The 13,114-nt window shown below is 42.6% G+C and overlaps 1 protein-coding gene across 1 annotated transcript in view; it reads right to left on the reverse strand.

Annotated features, from left to right (window-relative positions):
• The window catches only part of CPNE7 (copine 7), a 90,541-nt gene extending 77,732 nt beyond the window's left edge, over nt 1-12,809 (reverse strand). The window contains exon 1 of the mRNA XM_066582920.1: nt 12,747-12,809. The gene's annotated coding sequence lies outside the window, so the exon portion shown is untranslated. The remainder of the gene's footprint in view (nt 1-12,746) is intronic.
• Between the last annotated feature and the right edge of the window lie 305 nt (nt 12,810-13,114).

Below are 13,114 nucleotides of genomic sequence, written 5' to 3' on the forward strand. Positions count from 1 at the left end.
TAACGGAAGATGCCACATGTATAGCATCGAAGGCATAATATAGGTCCACAGCACTGGTGTAACTATAGAGGATGCAGGGGATGCGGTTGCACCCTGGCCCAGGAGCCTTAGAGGGACCATAAGGCCCCTCTTTTCCATATAGGGAGCCCAGTACTATGAATAAAGCATTATAGTTGGGGGCCTTGTTACAGGTTTTGCATTGGGGCCCAGGAGCTTCAAGTTACACCTCTGTGTTAAGGGGTTAAGAGAAGTTGGAGGGCCCCAAGATAAACTTTTGCAACCGGCCCATGAGCCTTTAGCTACGCCCCTGGTCCACAGAAAAGGTTCACTAATACAGAACTGTACAACACAGATCTTACAATCTTAATTGGATGTATTGGGAACCTTCATGATCTTTCTGATCGTTTTGTAAGCGGACAGAGGCCCACAGTTGGACAAATCTCTGCACTGGAATTATGCAGAATAATCTTACTGATCCCTGGATCTATGGTTAGGTTAAGACCGCCGGCACATGGCCAGATAACAGATCCATACCAGTTCTATGTTGCATGGATCCCTAATGGTGCTCATTCTATTGCATTTCCACACATGGACATAGACGACAATGGCGCTGTTTCTGCAAAAAGTAGAACACCTTTGAATTTTATTGGAAGGCAGAGGGGCTCACAGACAACCTGTTTTTTTGTGATATGAAAGGGGTTGTCCAAGTTGTAGGTTTTTAGTAAAAAGCCTTTGCTGTGCAGTAAAATAACAAACTGGGATAGACTCACCTCTCCCGACTCCCGGTGTCCACTGCTTCAGGTCTCCCCTCTACGTCACATTTACAGGCTGCCCCAACCTGTTTACTGACCTCAAAGGCGCTGCAGCCAATAACAGCTCAACGATCGATCGCTGAGCTCTATTACTGACTGCGGCGCCTGTGACGTCCCATAAACCAGTCTATAAATAAACAAGACAGCGGAGAACCAAGTGGCAGCGCGGGATACAGCGGGAGCGGGGAGTATATAAGGCTTTATAGTTAACTAATTAAAGCAGGTGTAGTGCATGGAGTTTGCTGGGATGAATCTGCACCTGCAAAGCTGCATTAAGCCGGTGTCACATGGGTGAAAGTACATTTACGCATGTATTTGCGCAATGGGCGTTGCGTTTTTATGTGTGTGTTTTACTGTCATGTTTGCGTATGCAAATCATGCGCATTTGCATGTGCAAAAAAAACACGCAAGCATGCTCCGATTCATTGAAATGGGCAATTAAGTTAATAAGTTCAATATGTGCTATTTTATGCGCAAGTGCACAGGAAAATAGAACATGCTGCGTATTTTTTACGCAAACGAAATGCGTGCCCAAAATACGCTAATTTAATCCAACCCAATGAAATCAATGGGTTCTATTCACTGCGTATTGCGTGCGCCAAACACTGCACAAATACGCTCGTATGAAACGGGCCTTAACTTGCATTCTAGCCCCTATGGGAATATAGAAGATACCTTTGATAACGCCTTGGAAATAAACCCCCATACTGAGGAATCCTCCGCAGGCAATCGCTGTGAATAAGCAATCCTGCAGTGATGTCAGGGAGAATCCCATCTCTCCATGGAAAATGTGTACATATCTAAATATACGTGATGTCTATAAATATCTGGACCTCCACATGGAGGCCTAAAAATAAAAGTGTGATCCGAATTTACGTAACAGCCAGAACGAGGTGTGAAGATGTGTGAACGGCAGGGGAGGCGGATGATGTACAAGTCTACTGATATACAAGGAATGACAGGAGGGGCAGATAAAGTCATCCACCGGATAAGACAGTAAGGGGCCCTTTAGACGAGCCGATTCTTGTTTGAATGAGCGAGTGACGTCACCACTAACATGTGCAGCCCGATTAAACCAGGTAGATAAATCATTCAGTCGTTCTCATTCGCTGTATATGCGAATGAAAACAACTTAACAATCACTGTTTAAACGATAAGTGAATAAGCCAACGATGATTTTTATGCCTGCAGAAAATGAACAAAAAACGAAAAGTGACGATTCTCGTTCATCGCTGGCTCACATTTAGACTGATTATCATTCACTTTCACTTGTGTGAACAATTTTTTGAATGATAATCATTCCATCTAAAAGCAACTTAAGAGAAAAGTGGGGGGGGGGCAAAGTCACACCAGAGTGGTATTCCCACTACAAACATGGGTGACTAATTTTCCTTTGCCCATCCTGTGGAAGGTGTTCTCAATCTCTCAATCACTCCTCACCAGTACAATAAGATTAGATTTTGAGACCCCTTGGAGACAGAGAGTGGTGGATGTGATAATCTATGAACAGCACTGCAGAATATGTTGGCATCATGCAGGAAAGAAAGAAATAAGGGCCCATTTACACACACAGATATCTTTCAAGAGATTGAAAGATCAGCGATCGTTTTGCATAAAGTACTAATAGGCACTCATTGCTATTAGTACTTTATTAGCTTCATTTGCATGCAAATGAGCTTCTGGGAGCCACTACATAACTCCATTGTTCAGCCATGGGTTCCCCGTGGAGAATTCAGCACCATGGACAGTAGACACAGAGTATGGTCCTGCTTATCAGCTGTTCTGCTAGCAGGGCTGATAACTGAGAACACCTGTGACAATGTTATCAGCTGTAATCAGCTCTCCACGGGCAGAACACAGGCTGCTGTCCTGCTTATCAGCTGTTCTGCTGAAGGACTGTTTTCAAGCAGAACTGAAAACCGTCGTTCGGCTGAACAGTGAAAGATGGGCACATTTAGACACAGCAATTATCGCTCAAAAGTCGGCTTTTGATTGAAGTTTGAGCGATAATCGTTGAGTCTAACTGGGCCTTAAGACCAAGCTAAAGGTCCTGAAGAAACACAGATGGCTTCTCTTAAGGGAAAGGACAGAGCTCCATAGTGTAGCACAGCATAAATGTCATGGGTTAAGATGCAAGTTGGACTGTTGTTACCTGGGATGGTTGTGCAGATGGCATGAGACGTTGAAATGCCTGTCAATGGAAGCAGCAGCCTTCCCGTCGGACAGGTAGTAAGAACTCCATAGACCAGCAAAGGAGCAAGAAGAAAGTGAATCCAGCACGCCAAAGACAGAGAACCCAAGCATAAGGAAACAGCTGAAAATGCCAATGTGTTATTGAAACCTGTGGCCAATAAAGCTGTTTCTTTATCCTTGGGCTCTATGTCTTCACAGTGCCTAACTCCCCTTTCTTCTTGCACCTGCGCCGACTCTGACAACCTGGTGCACACTGTGTATTAGTATGCATCATTAGTCCAAGACACCCGTCCTGTCCATATGAGTAGTGCTGGCCAGTCACAGCAGCAGCTAGTGTCTTAGACTACTACTGCATACAAATGTACGGTATGCCTCAGGTAGTCAGATAATGAATTTGGTCATCTTTGACCAGTCGCTTTAAGCAGAAATGGTACAAAAATGTCCTATGGAGATAGGGATCAGCTCGGGATGCCGCTTTGTCTTACTCTACATCTAAAAGTTTGATAAGTATATATTTAATACATAGCAAAATATACTCACATGATGGATAGATAGATAAATAGATAGATATGAGAGACAGATAGATAGATAGATAGATAGATAGATAGATAGATAGATAGATAGATAGATAGAAGAGATATGAGATATATAAATAGAGAGATATGAGATAAATAGATAAATATGAGATAAATAGATAAATATGAGATAGATAGATAAATAGATATGAGATAGATATGAGACAAATAGATAGATAAACAGATATATATGAGATAGATAGATATGAGATATGTGATAGATAGATTGATAGATAAATATATTAGATAAATAGATAGATATCAGATGGATAGATAAATAGACATATATGAGATAGATACACTACCGTTCAAAAGTTTGGGGTCACCCAAACAATTTTGTGTTTTCCATGAAAAGTCACACTTATTCACCACCATGCGTTGTGAAATGAATAGAAAATAGAGTCAAGACATTGACTCAAGGTTAGAAATAATGATTTGTATTTGAAATAACATTGTTTTTACATCAAACTTTGCTTTCGTCAAATAATCCTCCTTTTGCAGCAATTACAGCATTGCACACCTTTGACATTCTAGCTGTTAATTTGTTGAGGTAAGCTTGTGAAATTGCACCCCACGCTTCTAGAAGCATCTCCAACAAGTTGGATTGGTTAGATGGGCACTTCTGGCGTACCATACGGTCAAGCTGCTCCCACAACAGCTCAATGGGGTTCAGATCTGGTGACTGCGCTGGCCACTCCATTACCGATAGAATACCAGCTGCCTGCTTCTGCTGTAAATAGTTCTTGCACAATTTGGAGGTGTGTTTAGGGTCATTGTCCTGTTGTAGGATGAAATTGGTTCCAATCAAGCGCTGTCCACTGGGTATGGCATGGCGTTGCAAAATGGAGTGATAGCCTTCCTTATTCAGAATCCCTTTTACCCTGTACAAATCTCCCACCTTACCAGCACCAAAGCAACCCCAGACCATCACATTACCTCCACCATGCTTAACAGATGGCGTCAGGCATTCTTCCAGCATCTTTTCATTTGTTCTGCGTCTCACAAACGTTCTTCTTTGTGATCCAAACACCTCAAACTTGGATTCATCCATCCACAACACTTTTTTCCAGTCTTCCTCTGTCCAATGTCTGTGTTCTTTTGCCCATCTTAATCTTTTTCTTTTATTGGCCAGTCTCAGATATGGCTTTTTCTTTGCCACTCTGCCCTGAAGCCCAAAATCCCGCAGCCGCCTCTTCACTGTAGATGTTGACACTGGTGTTTTGCGGGTACTATTTAATGAAGATGCCAGTTGGGTACCTGTGAGGCGTCTGTTTCTCAAACTAGAGACTCTAATGTGCTTATCTTCTTGCTTAGTTGTGCACCGCGGCCTCCCACTTCTTTTTCTACTCTGGTTAGAGCCTGTTTGTGCTGTCCTCTGAAGGGAGTAGTACACACCGTTGTAGGAAATCTTCAATTTCTTAGCAATTTCTCGCATGGAATAGCCTTCATTTCTAAGAACAAGAATAGACTGTCGAGTTTCAGATGAAAGTTCTCTTTTTCTGGCCATTTTGATCGTTTAATTGACCCCACAAATGTGATGCTCCAGAAACTCAATCTGCTCACAGGAAGGTCAGTTTTGTAGCTTCTGTAACGAGCTAGACTGTTTTCATATGTGTGAACATGATTGCACAAGGGTTTTCTAATCATCAATTAGCCTTCTGAGCCAATGAGCAAACACATTGTACCATTAGAACACTGGAGTGATAGTTGCTGGAAATGGGCCTCTATTCACCTTTGTAGATATTGCACAAAAAAACAGGCATTTGCAGCTAGAATAGTCATTTACCACATTAGCAATGTATAGAGTGCATTTGTTTAAAGTTAGGACTAGTTTAAAGTTATCTTCATTGAAAAGTACAGTGCTTTTCCTTCAAAAATAAGGACATTTCAATGTGACTCCAAACTTTTGAACGGTAGTGTATATGGATATGAGAGAGTGAGAGAGATAGGTAAATAGATATTAGATAGATAGATAAATAGATATATATGAGATACATAGATATTAGATAAATAAATAGATATCAGATAGATATGAGGCAGAAAGATAGATAAATAGATATTAGCTAGATATGAGATAGATACATAGATAGGTAGAATGATAAATAGAAAGATAGATAAATATGAGATATAGATGATACATAGATAGATAGATAGATAGATGTGAGATGATAGATAGATAGATAGATAGATAGATAGATAGATAGATATGAGATAGATAGATAGATAGATATGAGATAGATAGATAGATAGATAGATAGATAGATAGATAGATAGATAGATAGATAGATAGGAGATATAGATGATACATAGATATATAGATGTGAGATAGATAGATAGATAGATAGATAGATAGATAGATAGATAGATAGATAGGAGATATAGATGATACATAGATAGATAGGAGATAGATAGATAGATAGGAGATATAGATGATACATAGATAGATAGATGTGAGATAGATAGATAGAGAGATAGATAGATAGATAGATAGATAGATAGATAGATAGATAGATAGATATGAGATAGATAGATAGATATGAGAGATAGATGGAAGATAGATAGATAGATAGATATTATTTGGATCTGTGAACACATATGATATGAATATTCTGGTGGAGTGAGGTTAGATCCCGAGGGTTTATCTGTTGCACTGTTTCGCCCCCTCATACACTGCACATCATTTTTATTGTCACTTTATAACAAAACACAATTTTCCCAGCACAGAACAATACTGACATGAGGACAGAATGTAGTTATGAGGATGAAAAAGACGTCAGGGGATATGTAAGCATCCTACAGATAGAATGACATGAAAAACATGTAGATGTGATGTCACAGGTCACATATGAAAATATACAACACGGGTGATCCATGAAATATAAAATACATATGAAATGCATGAAAAAATATATAACACATGGGTGGCACATGTAGAAATATTCCACACATGAGAGATACATGTGGCAGTATAAAAAAGGAAAAATCTTAAAGAAAAAACAGCATATTGGTGATACATGTAGAAACATACATACCATGGGAAACACATGAAAGAATATACATCACACAGGTCACATGCGAAAAAATATATAGGACATGAGTAACATGTAGAAATACACAACACATGGGAAAATACATGAGAACATACAAAATATGGGAGAAATAAGTAGATATTTACTAACTGATGTGAAAACAAACCATAAAAAGACACAAAGAAAGCTTCAAAAATTGATTGACTAATGTAAAATTGCAGAAGACATGAGAGACATGTAAAAAACATACAACACATAGAAGACAAATCTGAAAATATAACATACTGAAATGCATGGAAGGCAGATGAAAGAATATATGAATATATAACACATGTGAGACACATGCAGCACATAGGAACCCAAAACATATTATAGACATGTAGATGCAACAGAATACATGATGGGAGACATGTAGCTGTGAGAGAGCTGTAGATGTGGCAGAACACAAGATAGGAGACATGTACATGATGTGACAGAACATGCAACAGGAGACATAGAGATGTGATAGAACACATCATGGGAGACATGTACATGATGTGACAGAACACGCAACAGGAGACATGGAGATGTGATAGAACACATCATGAGAGACATGTTCATTATGTGACAGAACACGCAACAGGAGACATGGAGATGTGATGGAACACGTGATGGGAGACATGTACATGATGTGACAGAACATGCAAGAGGAGACATAGAGATGTCATAGAACACATCATGGGAGACATGTACATGATGTGACACAACACGCAACAGGAGACATAGAGATGTGATAGGACACATCATGGGAGACATGTTCATGATGTGACAGAACATGCAACAGCAGACATGGAGATGTGATAGAATACGTGATGGGAGACATTTACATGATGTGACACAACACGCAACAGGAGACATGGAGATGTGATAGAACACATTATGGGAGACATGTTCATGATGTGACAGAACATGCAAGAAGAGACATGGAGATGTGATAGAACCCATGATGGGAGACATGTTCATGATGTAACATGTAGATATGACAAATAATGTGATGAGAGACACACAGCTATGACATTATACACGGGAAACATGCAGACATGAAAGAACACATGATGGGAGACATGTGGATAATGTGACAGAACACATGATGGGAGACATGTAGATGAGATAGAACACATGATGGGAGACATGCAGGTGTGACAGGACACATGATGAGAGACATGTACATGATGTGACAGGACACATGATGAGAGACATGTCCATGATGTGACCGGACACATTGATAGGAGACATGTACATGATGTGACAGAACAAATGATGGGAGAAATGTGACAAAGGCACATGATGGGATACATGTAGATGATATGACAGAACACATGATGGGAAACATGTAGCTGTGACATTACACATGGGAGACATATAGATGATAAGACAAAACACATGATAGGAGACATGTAGATATAATAGAACACATGATGGGAGACATGTACATAATGTGACAGAACAAATGATGGAAGCCATGTAGATGTGACAAAGGCACATAATGGGAGACATGTAGATATGATAGAATACATGATGGGAGATATGTAGATGATATGACAGAACACATGATGGGAGACATGTAGCTGTGATATTACACATTGGAGACATGTAACTGTGACATTACACATGGATGACATCTAGATGATGTGACAGAACACGGCACATCGTTATCTGAATGTATCTTGTTCTGTGAGTCATAAACACTGTTAAAAGAAAGTCACAGTGAGTCACCGACAGATCCCAACATCAGGTGAGCAGCACCTTCTATCTGGAGCCGACAGCCCCATCTTCATGGAGCGTACCCCACACTATGCTGTAAGACGCTGCCATGTTCAGTATGATCATGTGTGTACATGTATGTAAGGTGAATAAAAAAGCCGCAGGAACATGTCACATATGACAGCAGTAATGAGTCTGAAGCTCAGTTATATATACAGATCTGTCACTTTACTCTGCACCCACATATGTGACTTGCACCCCTTTAAATGACTTAAACCTCACTCTTAAGATTGCTTCAGTGTCACGCAGCGTTCTCCTCTGTACCGGACACCCCATCATCTAATTGTTTCTAACTCAATGCGCCCCTGAATTTCAGCACCGTCAGTTCATACCCCACTTCTCCCTCAGCTGCACCCTTTCTTATTGTTCTCCAAGTTCATGCTGTGTCCCTTAGTGTGGTGAAGTGCTGCCAAGCACATAGTGAACCCCAAATGTCACTTTTGGTGGATGTTCTTCTCACTCTATTACTCTCCAGTTATTGCTCTTCTCTTTGTCTTCATCTGATATTTTAAACTCGTACATTGTTTTACTCCTCTCATTTCCTGCTGCAACCCGCTTCTATTCTTATGTTGTACCCCACTCTTTATTCCCATCTCATGCTGCACCCCAATTCTCTGATTTCCTCCTTGCCTCATGCTGCACCCCATTTCTCTCATTTCCCCCTTGCCTTGCGCCGTTACTGCATTTCTATAATTTCCCCCTTACCTCAAAGCACACCCTACTTCTCTCATTTGCTACTTACTTCATGCTGCACCCTACCTCTCTCATTTCCTACTTACTTCATGCTGCACCCAACCTCTCTCATTTCACCCTTACCTCATAGTGCTACGGCACTTCTCTCATTTCCCCACACCTCATTCTGCACCTCACTTCTCTTGGACCTATTACCTTATGTTATACCCAACTTTTTATTTATAACATCCCCCACCTCATGCTGTACCCATGTTCTCATTGCCCCTCACCTCATGCTGTACTGCTCTTCTTATTGCACCTCCCCTCATGCTGTACCCATCATCTCATTGCACCTCACCTCATGCTGTACCAATCTTCAAATTGCCCCGCACCTCATTCTGCACCCATCTTCTCATTGCCCCTCACCTCATGCTGTACTCCTTTTCTCACTGCCCTCCACCTCATACTGTACCCATCTTCTCATTGCCCCTCACCTCCTACTGTACCCATCTTCTCATTGCCTCTCACCTCATGCTGTACCCATCTTCTCATTGCCCCTCACCTCATGCTGTACCCATCTTCTCATTGCACCTCATCTCAAGCTGTACCCATCTTCTCTATTGCCCCTCATATCATGCTGTACCCATCTTCTCATTGCCTCTCACCTCATGCCGTACTCCTCTGCTCATTGGCCTCCACCTCATGCCGTACCCATCTTCTCATTGCCCCTCATCTCATGCTGTACTCCTCTTTTTATTGCCCCTCACCTCATGCTGTACCCATCTTCTCATTGCCCCTCACCTTATGCTGTACTCCTCTTCTCATTGCCCTCCACCTCATACTGTACTCCTCTTCTCATTGAACTGCACCTCATGCTGTACCCATCTTCTCATTGCCCCTCACCTCATGCTGTACCCATCTTCTCATTTCACCTCACCTCAAGCTCTACCCATCTTTTCTATTGCCCCTCACTTTATGCTGTACCCATCTTCTCATTGCCCCTCACCTCATGCTGCACTCCTCTTCTTATTGCCCTCCACCTCATGCTGTACCCATCTTCTTATTTCCCCTCATCTCATGCTGTACCCATCTTCTCATTGCCCCTCACCGCATGCTGTACTCATCTTCTCATTGCCCCTCACCTCATGCTGTACTACTCTTCTCATTGCCCTCCGCCTCATGCTGTACCCATCTTCTCATTTCCCCTCACCTCAAGCTGTACCCATCTTCTCATTGCCCCTCACCTCATGCTTCACCCATCTTCTCATTGCCTCTTACCTCATGCTGTACTCCTCTTCTCATTGCCCTGCAACTCATGCTGTACCCATCTTCTCAATGCACCTCACCTCAAGCTCTACCCATCTTTTCTATTGCCCCTCACCTCATGCTGTACCCATCTTCTCATTGCCCCTCACCTCATGCTGCACTCCTCTTCTTATTGCCCTCCACCTCATGCTGTACCCATCTTCTTATTTCCCCTTATCTCATGCTGTACCCATCTTCTCATTGCCCCTCACCGCATGCTGTACCCATCTTCTCATTGCCCCTCACCTCATGCTGTACTACTCTTCTCATTGCCCTCCACCTTATGCTGTACCCATCTTCTCATTGCCCCTCACCTCATGCTGTACCCATCTTCTCATTTCACCTCACCTCATACTGTACTCCTCTTCTCATTGAACTGCACCTCATGCTGTACCCATCTTCTCATTGCCCTGCACCTCATGCTGTACCCATCTTCTCATTTCACCTCACCTCAAGCTCTACCCATCTTTTCTATTTCCCCTCACCTTATGCTGTACTCATCTTCTCATTGCCCCTCACCTCATGCTGCACTCCTCTTCTTATTGCCCTTCACCCCATGCTGTACCCATCTTCTCATTGCACCTCACCTCAAGCTCTACCCATCTTTTCTATTGCCCCTCACCTCATGCTGTACCCATCTTCTCATTGCCCCTCACCTCATGCTGCACTCCTCTTCTCATTGTCCTGCACCTCATACTGTACCCATCTTCTCATTGCCCCTCACCTCTTGCTGTATTCCTCTTCTCATTGCCCTGCACCTCATGCTGTACCCATCTTCTCATTGCCTCTCACTTCATGCTGTACCCATCTTCTCATTGCCCTGCATCTCAAGCTGTACCCATCTTCTCATTACCCCTCACATCATGCTGTACCCATCTTCTCATTGCCCCTCACCTAATGCTGTGCTTCTCTTCTCATTGCCCTGCACCTCATGCTGTCCCCATCTTCTCATTGCCCTGCACCTTATGTTGTACCCATCTTCTAATTGCCCTGCACCTCATGCTGTACCCATCTTCTCACTACCCCTCACGTCATGCTGTACGCATCTTCTTATTACCCCCCACATCATGCTGTACCCATCCTCTCATTGCCCTGCACCTCAAGCTGTACCCATTCTCTCATTGCCCCTCATCTCATGCTGTACCCATCTTCTTCCAGCTCCCTCACCTCATGCTGTACCCATCTTCTTCCAGCTCCCTCTCCTCATGCTGCACCCCAATGTTTACTCTCATCTCATGTATTACTTTAATTTCCTCATCTCATGATGTCCACTACCACAGTGATTCACTCACTTTATGTACTGCACCTCATTCATCTGCCACAGCTACATGTCTCCCATCAACCATGTCATGTTTACCCCATTTCTTATAATTAACTCCCCCCTATGACACTGAACCCCAATTCTTAACATCATGCTCTCATTTCTTGTAGGTCCTGACATCTTACCTTCATCAATACCGTACCCCTCACCTAAACTTCATCATCTCCACATGATACTACACCCCAATTATCCGCATCTTTTTATACTGCACCCCATTCTGACATTAGATCAAATCATGTGCAAACCCACATTTATACTCTGATCTGTCTTATCTCTCTGCACCCCAATTCTTATTTCCCTCTCACCTAATGTCTTTTCCTCAACTCCTTCATCTCCCCTCTTAATAAATCCCCCTTCCGACCCTCATATTCACCAGCACCCTCTTCTTTATACCATATCTTATATCAAGCAGAACCCACATCTTACTTTTATATCTCTCACCTCATGTCCTATTTGCGTTCTTGCGTTGATTTCCCTTACCTCCAGCTATGCTTTACCTCTTAACCCCCTCTTCTTACTCTCATCACATACTGCACCCCACTTCTTATTTTCTTCCCCCTTATACGGAGTATGATGTGTAGTAACCTCTTTACTAATCTGCACCCCTAATCCTTGAACTTCACGGTCTTCACCCGACTACCCTATCCTTCCCAACCTCAACTTCTTATCTGAACCCCCACCCATATGGCATCTTCAGTATTTTTTCCTCCTCGCCCTACTTCTGAACTCCCCTGATACCCTACCCTCACCTCAACATATCCCCCACACTCTTTACTTCTTAACCCCACAGAACATCCTGCAAAGTCTCCACCCTGAGATTCGACTTCCCACATCCGAAGTCCAAATTCAAGCAACCCCAACTCTCATGCAATCACTCCTTTGGTTGGTTTTCTTGTGGTTTTTAAGAAACCTCAAATCCCCTGTTCGTATCTTCTGCAAAAAGGTCTTTACACCTTGAAGAGATGACTATTTTGCATGCACCCCTGACATAGGACATATCAGGCAGCCCAGGCTGGGTGCCAGTTCTTGCTCTCACCTGCAATGCCTTTGCCTCCTGGGCTGAACAGTAGTGATGGTCAGGAGCTGATCTGCGCTGAGTAGCCTGCTCGCTATCTGGCTCTGTATTCCTCAGACTACCGTACAGCTTGCATTTCTTGCTGTACACCCATAGAGGGAGCCCTCCCCTACACTAACTCTTTCACTGCCAGGCTTCTCTGCGTAACATATACAACTGATCATCCTCAGCATGTCTTGTTACATTGTAATCGGTGATAAATATTCATTGACATGGCTGTATTATGGATCCGTAGAAGCGAATCCTATAGAAGCCTACGATTTGGGAGTATACGGAGCATCGCTTCTAGGGAAGAATATCTCCATAGTACAGTGACATTCGGAGGTCCC

The sequence above is a fragment of the Eleutherodactylus coqui genome, chromosome 11 (genome assembly GCF_035609145.1).
Source record: "Eleutherodactylus coqui strain aEleCoq1 chromosome 11, aEleCoq1.hap1, whole genome shotgun sequence".
NCBI lineage: Eukaryota > Metazoa > Chordata > Amphibia > Anura > Eleutherodactylidae > Eleutherodactylus > Eleutherodactylus coqui.